The sequence below is a fragment of the Oryza brachyantha genome, chromosome 8 (assembly GCF_000231095.2).
Source record: "Oryza brachyantha chromosome 8, ObraRS2, whole genome shotgun sequence".
Taxonomy (NCBI): domain Eukaryota; kingdom Viridiplantae; phylum Streptophyta; class Magnoliopsida; order Poales; family Poaceae; genus Oryza; species Oryza brachyantha.
The window spans coordinates 12503058-12515089 of NC_023170.2; the positions used below are offsets into that span (position 1 = coordinate 12503058).

Here is a 12032-nt window from a genome sequence, read left to right on the forward strand (position 1 = left end):
TTACTTGTCTCATTTCACGTGCAGCGAATAATCTCAGCTAATAAAAGTCCGGACACTACAAAAATTCAGTAGGGCACAGCAAAATGTGTACTAGCAAATAGATGGTTGGACAGAAAATAACTGAAATTTCAGAGCATAATTTGAAGGGGGCTGTTTGGTTTGCTAACAAACAAAAATTTCGATGTGACCAAGCTTTGGTAAGATAGTGAACCGAGCTGATTAACCCCTATTTGTACTGACACAGTAAACTGGTCCATTACATCATTATCCGCCGATCTTGACAGTTAATTTTTTTTTCATCGGGTGCTCAAGGCATTGTCAGTATACATTACGCACCGGAGAACGGCACCTTTACCTGCCACAGAAAATTACTTCATGAAAACTGAAAAATGCAACGAAAGAAAAATTCAAAAACCTGAAGCCTAGACAAGATATTTTGCTTTCATCAAGAAATTTACAGCGAAAACTGCAAATAGACGACGGCTCACCTAATCAGAGTATAATACACCACACGATATAATAAATTATAGTACAAGATTGATATGTAATGTCAGGTCTGGACCAGAAAAAAACAATAGCATAACACCTAGATTGATATGTAAGAGTGATATAGCATGCATGCAAAGCATTCAGGTGTTAGTTCGTCTTTAGTTTGTTATGCACCATGACCCACCTTATCCCATACACCAACTAGTTTATTATAATCCTTCTGGTTTGATAATTCTCGTGGTTTTGGATGACGATACAGTTTTCTCTAAATCCATCTTTGACCATGATTTTTTTCTATTGAATTATATACAATAAATAAAAAAAATATTAATTCTATTAAAGTACATTTTATAGTTCATCGATACATGTTGTTTTAGTAATTTCAAAATACATATTTTAAAAGTTGACAACACCTTTATACAAAATGATAAAAATTGTGGAACCGGAAGGAGTACTTAGCATGCACGGCAAAAAACAATGCAAAATTTATCCGAAAGTGTCAATCTTACCAAACCACACTCGCTTTCTGTGAGAACAGAATCCAAACCACGCTCGCTTTCTGTGAGGACAGAAACAGACGCATGCAGGATTGATTACTTTTGTTAGTTGTGACACAAATCTAGCAGAGGAGTGAGATGGAAGAATGGTGTGGTTTCTTGGTGAAATGGCTCTTGATGATGTGATTGGTCACCGGCCATGCATGCATGTGTTGATCAAATTTTTATCTTGATTTGTTAGTACAAGCAACTGGGCGAACCTAGGACCAAAACTAGTTAGGTGATTCTCGTTGCTACTAATCGTAGCCACACAATTATATCAATTTATTGAACATGCGGTAATTAAACAAGCAATTGTCTAAAAACTTAACGTAATGTGGGCCCCTCCAGAAATCAACATGGCAATGCTAGCTCTGCGCCACTAATTGATTATATAGTTTTTTTCTCTAACGCATACTTATTCGTACTTCCTCTCCAATGAGTATTTTTCATAAAATAGTTCTACATGACATTTTTTTCAGAAGAAAACTTTAAGATTAAACTTTTATTTATCATGAGCAATTTATGAAAGTACTTTGAAATAAGAATATATCAGTATAATTTGTATACACGATGTATTTTTATAAGTTGACTAATTGTTGGTAAAATATCTATAGAGTTAAATTTTTTTCATTCTGAGAGAGAGCAGTTAAAAGATCAACTATTAAGAACTATTTTATGAAAATGAGCTGAGAAGCATGAATAGACTAACCTCAGATGTGCAGGAGTGGAGGCCCTGGCCTAAGTACAGGAGGCAAAACTGCAGTTGCAAATGACGTGCTTGGTAAACTGGGAGACCAAATCCAATGTCGATCTTTTGTTTCTCTGTGACAGAAGCCTAATTTACTAATAATTTGGCGTTTCATCAGGGAAAACAATTCCACACAACATGTCACCAGCAAAATATAATGATGAAAAGAACTACAGTGACCACCAAAGTGATATAGAGATGTTAGCTGTGCTGGACTATAATGACCTATATATAAGACAGTTCAGATATCACCCTCTTGCAGTACTTCTGCTGCAGCATCTTCACGGCTTCTGTGAAGAGCACCCGTGGCGGTGGAGCTCCAGTGGACTCCATCGTGACTAGACAGGGGAGACAATAGACAAGTAGTGATTAGAACAGGATAACTGGTTGATAGTTGATACAGCAACGCATTCTACAGAGTTGTCAAATTCATGAAGGGTGTATAACAGGGTTGTCCAGTACTTACAGATGGAGTGGTCTCTAACATGCCTTATTTTTACTTGTTTCCCAGACACATTCCCTGCAAAGCGTGCATCTTTTGGCTTAGCAACAATTGCGCCCTTTTCCCATGCATTTAGAATAAGGAGGGGTGATATAACGAACAGGTAGATGACAAATCATTAATTATGAATCAGAAGACTAAAAGCCACAGCATCGCACACCAGCGTACCTTCAAATTTCAGCTCATCTAAATTTGGTCCGTCATATCTCTATTTGACTGACCATCTAAAAAATATTCCTTATCCATATCTGTTTGTACTTCACTCCAGCATACCATCCATATTACATCCTCCATACCATACCCAACTATATTTTATTAATATATATCAACTACCCATTTTCTCTTAAGCATATACTACTCAAGAAAATAGCTTTGCATCCCATTTGGAGTAGAGTCTCTCTTTCTATATGGACGATAGCTAAAAAAGGAGGATGTGTTGGAGGGGCTGTTAGACCATATTTTTTAATGTTCCTCTATTTTTGTATATGGAGTATGAGATGGATGAGCTGCTGGACATGCTCTAAAATAACATTTGAACACCAATAATTCCAAATTTTCATATGGGCACTGATTTTTTTTCCTTTTATTATTTGAAGTCTGAATCAATTTAAAACTCAACAAACTAACGCTCATATTGGCTTCTACTCAAATGCTGGGAGATTATTTGGTATAGGAAGGCTAAAAAACCATCACCTTGCTTAAGAGCATTTATTCAATCAAAATGTTAATTAAGAGTTTCTCACATTGATATATCATATCCCATCAACATGCATAATTTGAAACATGTTTACGCCAATGAAATGTGTTGATCATGTTGCAGTGGTTTGACAACTGATATTATGAATAGAATTCCTTTGTTGAGTATCCATCGAACACATTAAAGCGACTCCAAATATAGAAAACTCCTTAAAATAAATGCCAATATGAAGTGTTGTGCATCAAATGGTAAGGACTGGCAAGTCTTCACAACAAACAAAGTGACCGGTGTTTATTATCAAGAAAGTTCTGTACCCTTCCCTTATCGTCGTATAAACACCTCCCTTAAACTGCATCAGGAAAAGCATACTACAAAAGCAAGAGACATAGACATTTCACCAACTTTCTCAAGAGCTGTGGATGATTTGGCAGTGTTCGTTGCTACTAATATTGGCAACCACTCTCTAACTATCCCATGATGTAGTAAAATAAGTACGCCAACAGATAACGGAAACAGGAGTTATCATTTCCCAAGTGTCCGATGTCAAAAAAATTGACTGAGCACTTTTTCACTAACTTCTCTGCATCATCATGTTTGACTTCTTTGAGAAAGACAACATGCTTAAGCCATGAAGGCAAAAGTAAATGTAGTATAACAAATGATTTTCTAACTATAAATCCAAGAGAAAGATATTTACCTCAGGGAGCATTCTGTACCAAGCTGTAGCAACTGCAGATCACTTGGCATGATCTTTTGGCCTGAATCGCCTAAAATAGTACCAACTAGGTGGCCATATTAGAACAAACAATGGTTTGCAGAAAATCAACCCATGAAAAAGTAAAAGAATTTCAAAGTAGTAGGTCTCCACAAGAAAATATTTTTACAGAAGTTTATATCATCATGCATTTCAACTCAGGCTTGATGTTTTAAACCACAAAAAAAAAGACTGGTCATCAAAATAATGGTAAAGCTATATAGAACAGGATTCCAGGAATGGACTGGAGGAGTCCCTTTATACCATGTGGACTCAGCAAATCACCTTAATCCAAATAGTAAGTCTAAATTACAGCAGATATAGGCACCAGGTACATGTATCATATAGTGTCATGGGAAAAACCATGACAACACAAACTTACCTAGCCTGGCCCAGGCCTCACAATAGTTATATCTGTAAATTTCACAACAAGATACTTTTCTTACATATCCTTTCGGATACTTTTCTTACATATCCTTTCGGTTTTGTCTGAGGGAAGTGCAGGTCTTTTGTTTGTCCCAGATTGAGCAGAAAATGACATATTTAACTGCTACCTTCTCGCAACCACTCTAAATTACCCAACTCCACTGTACAGGAAACTATGTGAATACTTCAGTAGAAAATATCAATCTCCTTACAACAAATATGACAGGATTATGCTGACAATAAGAGAACTAAGAATGGAATACTTGACTTATCATTGATATAATTTTTAAACTTTATCAATGTAATTTCTTGGATGATTGATTAGAATAGGAGATAACAAGATGTCTAGCCATCAAAGCTTTCCAAGTTGAACAAGGATAAATGGATAGGCAAGAATAAGCTGAAGTACCAATAACTAAGGATCCACTGTTTGATTAAGTGATATGTGCATGAATGAAAATTGTATCAGAAAATTAATTAAGAATTTTGTTTAGGTGATTGAGTTTTTTGTACATGAAATATTATATCGATAAATACTAGCATAAGACGCGCTTTGCTGCCAAGGGTTTCTTCTCATTTTTTTCTTTGCAAATTATTCTGAACCGTGTAAAGTCTGCTTGATGTGCCATCAAAGTATTTTTAAATGATTACAAGTAGTTGTGGCTAGCTTTTTTAAGAATTTTTTTAGATTGAAGTAAAGGTGGTACCTCATCTCATTTGTTCTGTATATTCAGAAAATGTGGGGATTTAACCGTTAGCTGCATATCTAAAGACTCATAACATAGGATGTAATGTTTCAAACAGATAATAAATTGGATGCTCCACTTAGTATATGGTTGTTTGAAGGTCACTAACAGCATCAAATCAGCTTATTTAATTACCAGTTGCACCCTGGCATGTGCAGTTGTCTCCTATAAAAATGAGGACTATAATTTCAAGATCAATTTGCAAATCTGATGCTTTAGTTTATTTAGTAAGAGCAAAATATGGTATTTAGTTTTGAAAAGCAATGAATTAGCATGGGACCAAAGAATAACCTGGAGAAGAATATTCAGAAATAAACTAGTTTTGCAGGTTTGCATGATTCACGATGGAAGGGCCAAAATCCATATTGAAAAATCAGTGATATGATTGGAAACTGTAAAAGGGTTAGGTTGCAGGGAAGATATGCCATGAGGAACCCTTTTATATGAAACATGAAGTTTGTACACAATAATGTTCCTTTCATTTGGGGCATCATTTTCTACAGATCACAATAGACGAATAAGACAGCTATTGTTCATATATATCAATCAAATATATGGATGTGGAATTAGAACAATTTAAATTATTGACCTGAGATATAATTAAAAAAAAGTCTTGAATCCAACTGAGGTGTTGTCAACCTGAGGACTATCTCAACTGCACTGTAGGAGCCTAGTAATTTAAAATAACGAAGTACATGTATTGAAATGGAGCCCCCAAATACGACTCAACGGTTCTCAAGATGGTATGGTGGTACAGATGGCACCATTCGCATAGCTTTGCTATGAGGATTCTTCGTAAAGCATTAGCTATCAATGGATCAACGCCATATCATCTTCTGTAATTCAGTCGATCTCAACTTTAAAATGCTCCCAAATTTCTCATTGGATACACTATAATCAACTCCAGTAGTAACATAAGCACAAGAGTATTGAAAACATTTGGTCTTTAAACATATTAAAACAACATATTATGCCTACTGTACACACAATTCTTAGTAACAAACAGAGATTTTGTTTCAAAAGAATAATATATAAAATATTCCATCAAGCTTGATAATTCCTGTTGTTTTGGACAACGATACAGTTTCCAAAACCTATATTTGGATATGATTTTCTATTGTGATATATACAATAAATAAATATTTTTTTATTTTTATGTAAGTACTTTTTGAAGGCTTTCTTCTAGTGTCTTCAAACTAAATATTTTTAAGTTGTTAATGGTCAAAGTTTTAAAAGTTTGATAACAGCCTTATTCAAAATGACATTAATTATATATCAAACTAGAGGAGTACATATCATAAACGTCCATACTGTGCTCTAAACAGGGCTGGCCCTGGGCCCCCAAATCCCGGGGGGAACCAGATATGTAAATGCATGTACTGCATATATGTGAAGCAGCACTAGCTTGCTAAATGTTGATGCTTGCTGCTAGTCCCATGCATGATGCATGTCAAGGGCAGTTCATGATGCCAAAACTAGGTCCTGATCCAAACCGTGATTCTGTGAATGGAGTATGTTATTTTTTTCATCAATTCCTTCCACTAGGGGTGTAAGTGGGCCGGCCCGCCAACCCGCTTATAGGTCAATTAAACGGGTAACCCGGTGGACAACCCGCTTAATTGGCCTATAATCGGGTTGGCGGGCTGGCCCACTTACACCCTTACCTTCCACCGTCCACCTGTCTTCTGAACTCCCAATTGCTTGTGCAGTCGTGCGTCCATGACGGTTCTCTCTCCTTTCCCATGTGCCTTCGCCTTTACACCTCCACGCAAGATCGAGCCCTAGAAAAGGAAGGCTTAATCCCCATGGTAGATTGCTTATTCTTTTCTCATTTTAATTTTTTTGAGCAATTTAGATCTGAAAGCCTTTTTTTTTACCAAAGATAACAGAACTGTCAAAAGGAGGTGATTAGTGAAACAACTTGTTCTTGTTCAATGTCTGCTATAGAGATTTTCCAGTTTCTTAGAGAAGTGGACTGCTATCCTAATGTTTGAATTACTATTGACTCTTATTTATGGTGCTTGCAACTGTAGCATCTGAAGAAAGATGCTTCTCAAAATTAAAAATATTGAAGAACTATTTGAGATCAGTGATGTCTCAAGAAAGGTTAAATGGGTTGGCAACTTTATGCATTGAGAAAAAGTTGTTAAACGAGCTTGATGTTGATATCATCATCGATGATTTCCCATCAAGAAATGTCAATAATTATTTCAAATGATATCTAGTAAGTTTCCTTTGCAATATCTCTTGCATGCTAAAAATTTTAGCTTATCGATATACAGAATATTATCATTTGCAATGGGTATACATAAATAAATATGTAGTATTTATATTTATGTTCTGTTCAGAGGGTGGGAGCCTACATTTTATTTTCGCCCAGGGCCCCAAACACCTCAGGTCCAGCCCTGACTCTAAGTATAAAATAGACAATAGTGAAACTAACAAACACTCAAAACTGAATATACCATGCACTAACCACCAATTCAGAGTACACACCGAAACAACCTTTACTTTTCAAACAGCACAACTAGATAAGCATAATTAACCCATTAGATGCAATGCCAACAAGGTAGATAAAAACCCATATGCTCTATAAGAAATCAGGATCTCACCTCCACAGCATGTCAACAATAACCTATCAGAACACATGATTTCTTCAGGACAAATAGAACCTAGTAACAAACAAACAAATTTAACTGCAGTCACATACTTGTATCAGTGTATGCATGGAGTATGATAATCACAAAACAACAACAACAGCAAATAAAATTGTGCAGGAGCAGAAGAAAGCGCAGCCGCACCGGAAAGACGGCGGCCCCCCACGCGCGCTCGCTGGAGCGCAAGGGGGTCGATTTGGTCCTCCTCGTCGGCGTCTCCCTCTTGCTCGCTCTCGTGCGGCGCCATGGCGCTGGTGGGGGGCATGGGCCTGTTCCCGAGCGTGCTCCGGTCCCGTCGCGTGGTCGCACCGCACCGCATCCAATCCTCTCACACCACCCCCCGAGGACGGATCCCTTCCTAGAGGGAGGAAGCGGGAGAGGAGAGGGGAGCAGGGCTCGCCGGAGGACAGGGGAGGAGAGGCGGCGCGGCGGCGGCGGCTGGTGCCACTCCGGCGAGTGGACGGCGGGGGGATGGAAGGAAGGAGGCCATGTCGGCCCATTTACCAAATTGGGCCCAAACCCTAGAGGCCCATGTACGGCGACGCTTTTGGCCCATCTGTATTTTGGATCGCTACCACTGAAAGCGGCCCAATTGGTCTGGCCGCAACCATATTGGCCCATTTAGTTTTGGGCCGCTACCAATAACAACATTGCTGGCAAAGGCTGTGGCCTATGGGCCTAGGTTGCTGTTAAATTGGGCCATGTTATCTATAAAAGATAATAATCCTACTTACAACTAGACGTTACTGTGGGAGAATCGTGTGATAATATAATTAGATATGAGTTCTAAATTTTTTTTTACCAATTTTACGATTTTTTTCATGTGTTTATATATATTGCTTCCTGCTCCGAGCCGGCATCAATTGAAGAGGATCAACAGCGAGTCTGTTTGTGCAGCCGCCCACATCAGCTGCCTCTCGTCTCCAAGCGGCCCGCCAGGCAGCAGCTAATCACTATCTTTTCTCTACCTAAAGGTATCACTTGCTCTTGTTTTTTTAACCATGTTTGCCTGATTTGATACCATCGAGATCTGTGTGCTGCCTGCCTATTTTGGCATGCAAAGTAATTTCTCTTTGTGCACGTGAATCACAGCAAAATGGAATATTTGGCTTACTTATGTGGAATAGGAAGGAAAAATGTTTAGATTAAATTCAATCCATTTTTTGATGTGATTTGTTAGGCATATGGATTTCATGTGTGCCTTGAGAGCAATATAGGGAATTTTTTATGTTAACATTTATGTGGAGGTCTGTTACCGTTGCTTTCATTCTTTCTCGATTTGCTCATGTGCTAGCAAAATGGAACAGAACATGTGATGATCTGATTATGCCTTTTGTAACCGTCCGATTTTTTTCGACGCCGTTCACTTTTTAATATACGTTTGACCATTCGTCTTATTTAAAAAACTTATACAATTATTGACTATTTTATTATGATTAAGTTTATTACTAAAATAACTTTAAATATGATTTATAAGTTTATATATTTGAATAAAATTTTTAATAAGACGAAGGTTCAAACATAAATAAAAAAGTAAACGGTGTCAAAAAAAATCAGAAAGTGTATTTGTTGTAATACGCGTCCTGCTTACCGCTTCGTTCTCAACATGCAGCCCACCAAACCAATGGCTAATCATGCTGCATTAGACCCGCCGCCACTCACGCCGAAACAACGGCCCGTTCAAAATTAACAGCCCAACAACTCACGTGGTAACCCACCAAAAGAAGCCCACAAAATACAGGCCTACTCATGAAGCCCACATCAGGACAGCCAACCAAGAAGTCAGACCACTAAAAACTAGACGAAAATTGGGCCAAATTTTCTGATGCGCCGAATGAAAGAGATGGGCCAAAATTGGGTCAATTTCATTTCTGAGCCGAATTCCCATCAGAAGTTTTTATAGTTTGGGCCGTATTAATATATAAAAAAATTGGGCCAATTTCATTTCTGGGCTGAATTCTCCCTCAAAAAGGAGATGGGCCAAATTATTCCATGGGTCGAATTCAAACAAGGAAATGTGCTGGGCCATATTCTCTGATGGGTAAAATTCAAGAGAGGAAGGAGGTTGGCCTCAATTGGGCCGAATTATCTGATGGGTTAAATTCAAGCGAGGAAGAGGCTATCCAAAATTGGGCCAATTTCTCCACGAAAATTTTATCATTGGGCCATATTATTACAATAAAACTAGGTTAATTTCCTTTCTGTGTTGAATTCCCCTCAGAAATGAGATGGGCCAAATTCAATCGAGGAATATGGTGGGCCAGAGTTGGGCCAAATTATATATGGGTCGAATTCAATTGAGAAAAAGAGGTGGGCCAATTTCGTTCAGAGTGGTAGGCCAATTTGATTTGCGCGTTAATCCTAATCGCGTCAGGTCGTTATGGCATTTTCGCTAAAATTCAACGCTCGTGTTGTTAATTTTTTTCTTGCGCTGGGTTAATTTTTTTTCATTCGAGCTGGGTTAAATTTTTTTTCTACCCAATCCGTGCACGTTCAATTTCACTCGAGCCGGGTTAATTTTTTTTTCTCCTGCGCTCGTTCTGTTAATTTCCGGCTCTTTATTTGGCGGGGTTAACTTCTTTTTTTTTTTCTTGTGCTAGCCAGCGTCAGCTCGCGGGGTTAATTTTTCGTCGTGATCTTTTCTCGCGGGGCCTGATGACAACACGAAGCAATTTACTTTTGCTTAAAAAAATCTAGATAGAAATATAATTTACAACAAAAATAGAATCACATTAACACTAGAATCTCTTTTCTACTTTTTTTTTAAAAAAAAATAATTAGATGTTTCGGCTAAATATGATGTAAAATTCAGACAACCAGTCTGATCTTTTCTCGCATGAGCCTATGCCCAAAGCAGTTTAGCTTTATTTTTTTAAAAAATATTCAAGTAGAAATACCATTAATAATAAAAAAAATCACAATGGCTCTAGAAGCAATTCGGTTTCTATTTTTTTTAAAAAAGATGCTTCACCTTTATGGGATGTAAAATTCACGTCCAATTCAATTTCAATTCACCGTTCCAGAATTGCATAGTATATAAGTGGGGTTGGCAAATTCCCACAACCGGCTTGATCTTTTCTCAAGGGGGTTTGACAGTGCATGACACAGTTTAACAGGGACCGATGACAATTTATTTTATTTTTAAAAAATCCAAGTAGAATTTCAATTAACAATAAGATATAGAATCAGATTACAGTATAGTACTTGGGATGATATCGATTCGGATAGTTTTTGGAATCTGGATAATTTTTCGGATATGTATAGTGGCTGACGGATATTTTTCGGATCATCCTGTAAATGAAAACGGATTTGGATATTATTTTACACAAAAATAGAAACGGGTATAGTAATGTTAGTATCTGTTGGAAACAAGTTTTGATTAGAAACTATCTGTATATTCGTACGTCAATCGTACGGATAGGTGTTCGGATAACTTTAGAAAAAGGTCCATTCCATACTGACGTATACTTTAGGTTCATAGGTCTAGCCAAATTCACTTGCCAAGTATTTTATATTTTTAAAGATGGTCTCTCACTGCAAAACTAAATGTAATGCAAAAGTATTATTTTCTTGTTTTTATTTTTGAATTAAAGTATAGAGTACTCCCTTATTTTTAACATATAAGGTATAACCAATTTTTGTCTCAGGAAAGCATGCATTAACTGTGTCGAAGGATGTCTCCTCCAGCAGGGAGATCGGTGGACCCCTCCTTTTGTGTTCGTCCCAGTGAGAGCGGGGAAGCCATGACCCCTCCTTTTGTGTTCGTCCCAGTGAGAGCGGGGAAGCCATGCGCTATGGACACAGCATAGTTGTAGAGATGTTGGAGATGGAGGATGAGTGGAAGAAATCCCACGAACTAAGTGATTTATACAAGTTCAGGTCACGTGGAGGTGTTATACTCTACACTTGTGGTGTTTGTACGATTTTTTATGGAATACATGTACTAGAGAGCTCCAACTAGAGATGTCAATGGGTAAATCTCTATTGGGTATTGGTACCTCAGACCCATACTACCAGCAAAATTCAGTACTATCAAAATCCCCATACCCGTCATGGGTAAGAAATTTCCCCAGACCCATACCCGCCTAGGTAAAACCCATCCATTGGGTCGTGTGGTTGCCTTGCACCTGTGTGGTCTGTCGCGCATGCGAGACTCATGGAGCCACGGCGACAATCATGGCCACTAATGCCCAACTGCTAGGAGGAGATGTGGATGGGTGGAAATCTGATGGATGGGTTGAGGCATATGCTTAAATACCTAAGGTTTTGTTTAGTTGGGCTAGGCTAATTTGATACTGGGTCAAGATATGTATTTTGACTTCCAGGTATTTATTATCATAGGTAAACGGGTATGGGATCATAGGAACGCTCTTGTACCCACGTACCTATTGGGTGAAGGTATTTGTCCGATTAGATATCCATGGGTGATACATTAGTCCATATCTATACCCTAATAGAGTAATTACCTATCGGG

The 12032-nt window shown here is 37.9% G+C and overlaps 2 long non-coding RNA genes across 3 annotated transcripts; both read right to left on the bottom strand.

Annotated features, from left to right (window-relative positions):
• On the bottom strand, positions 1–5981 carry LOC107304857. Of its 2 annotated transcripts, XR_001550933.2 has the most exons (5): positions 3673–5981; positions 2243–2296; positions 1738–2114; positions 999–1048; positions 1–355 (listed from the first exon to the last, which is right to left on the bottom strand). It is a non-coding gene; the product is annotated as an uncharacterized LOC107304857 (long non-coding RNA). The 2 variants fall into 2 exon arrangements; XR_001550932.2 differs by lacking the exon at positions 999–1048 and having other exon boundaries at positions 3673–5978.
• A 169-nt stretch (positions 5982–6150) lies between these two features.
• LOC107304792 lies at positions 6151–8020 on the bottom strand. The gene is made up of 3 exons (XR_001550845.2): positions 7703–8020; positions 7514–7573; positions 6151–6682 (listed from the first exon to the last, which is right to left on the bottom strand). It is a non-coding gene; the product is annotated as an uncharacterized LOC107304792 (long non-coding RNA).
• Positions 8021–12032: the final 4012 nt, after the last annotated feature.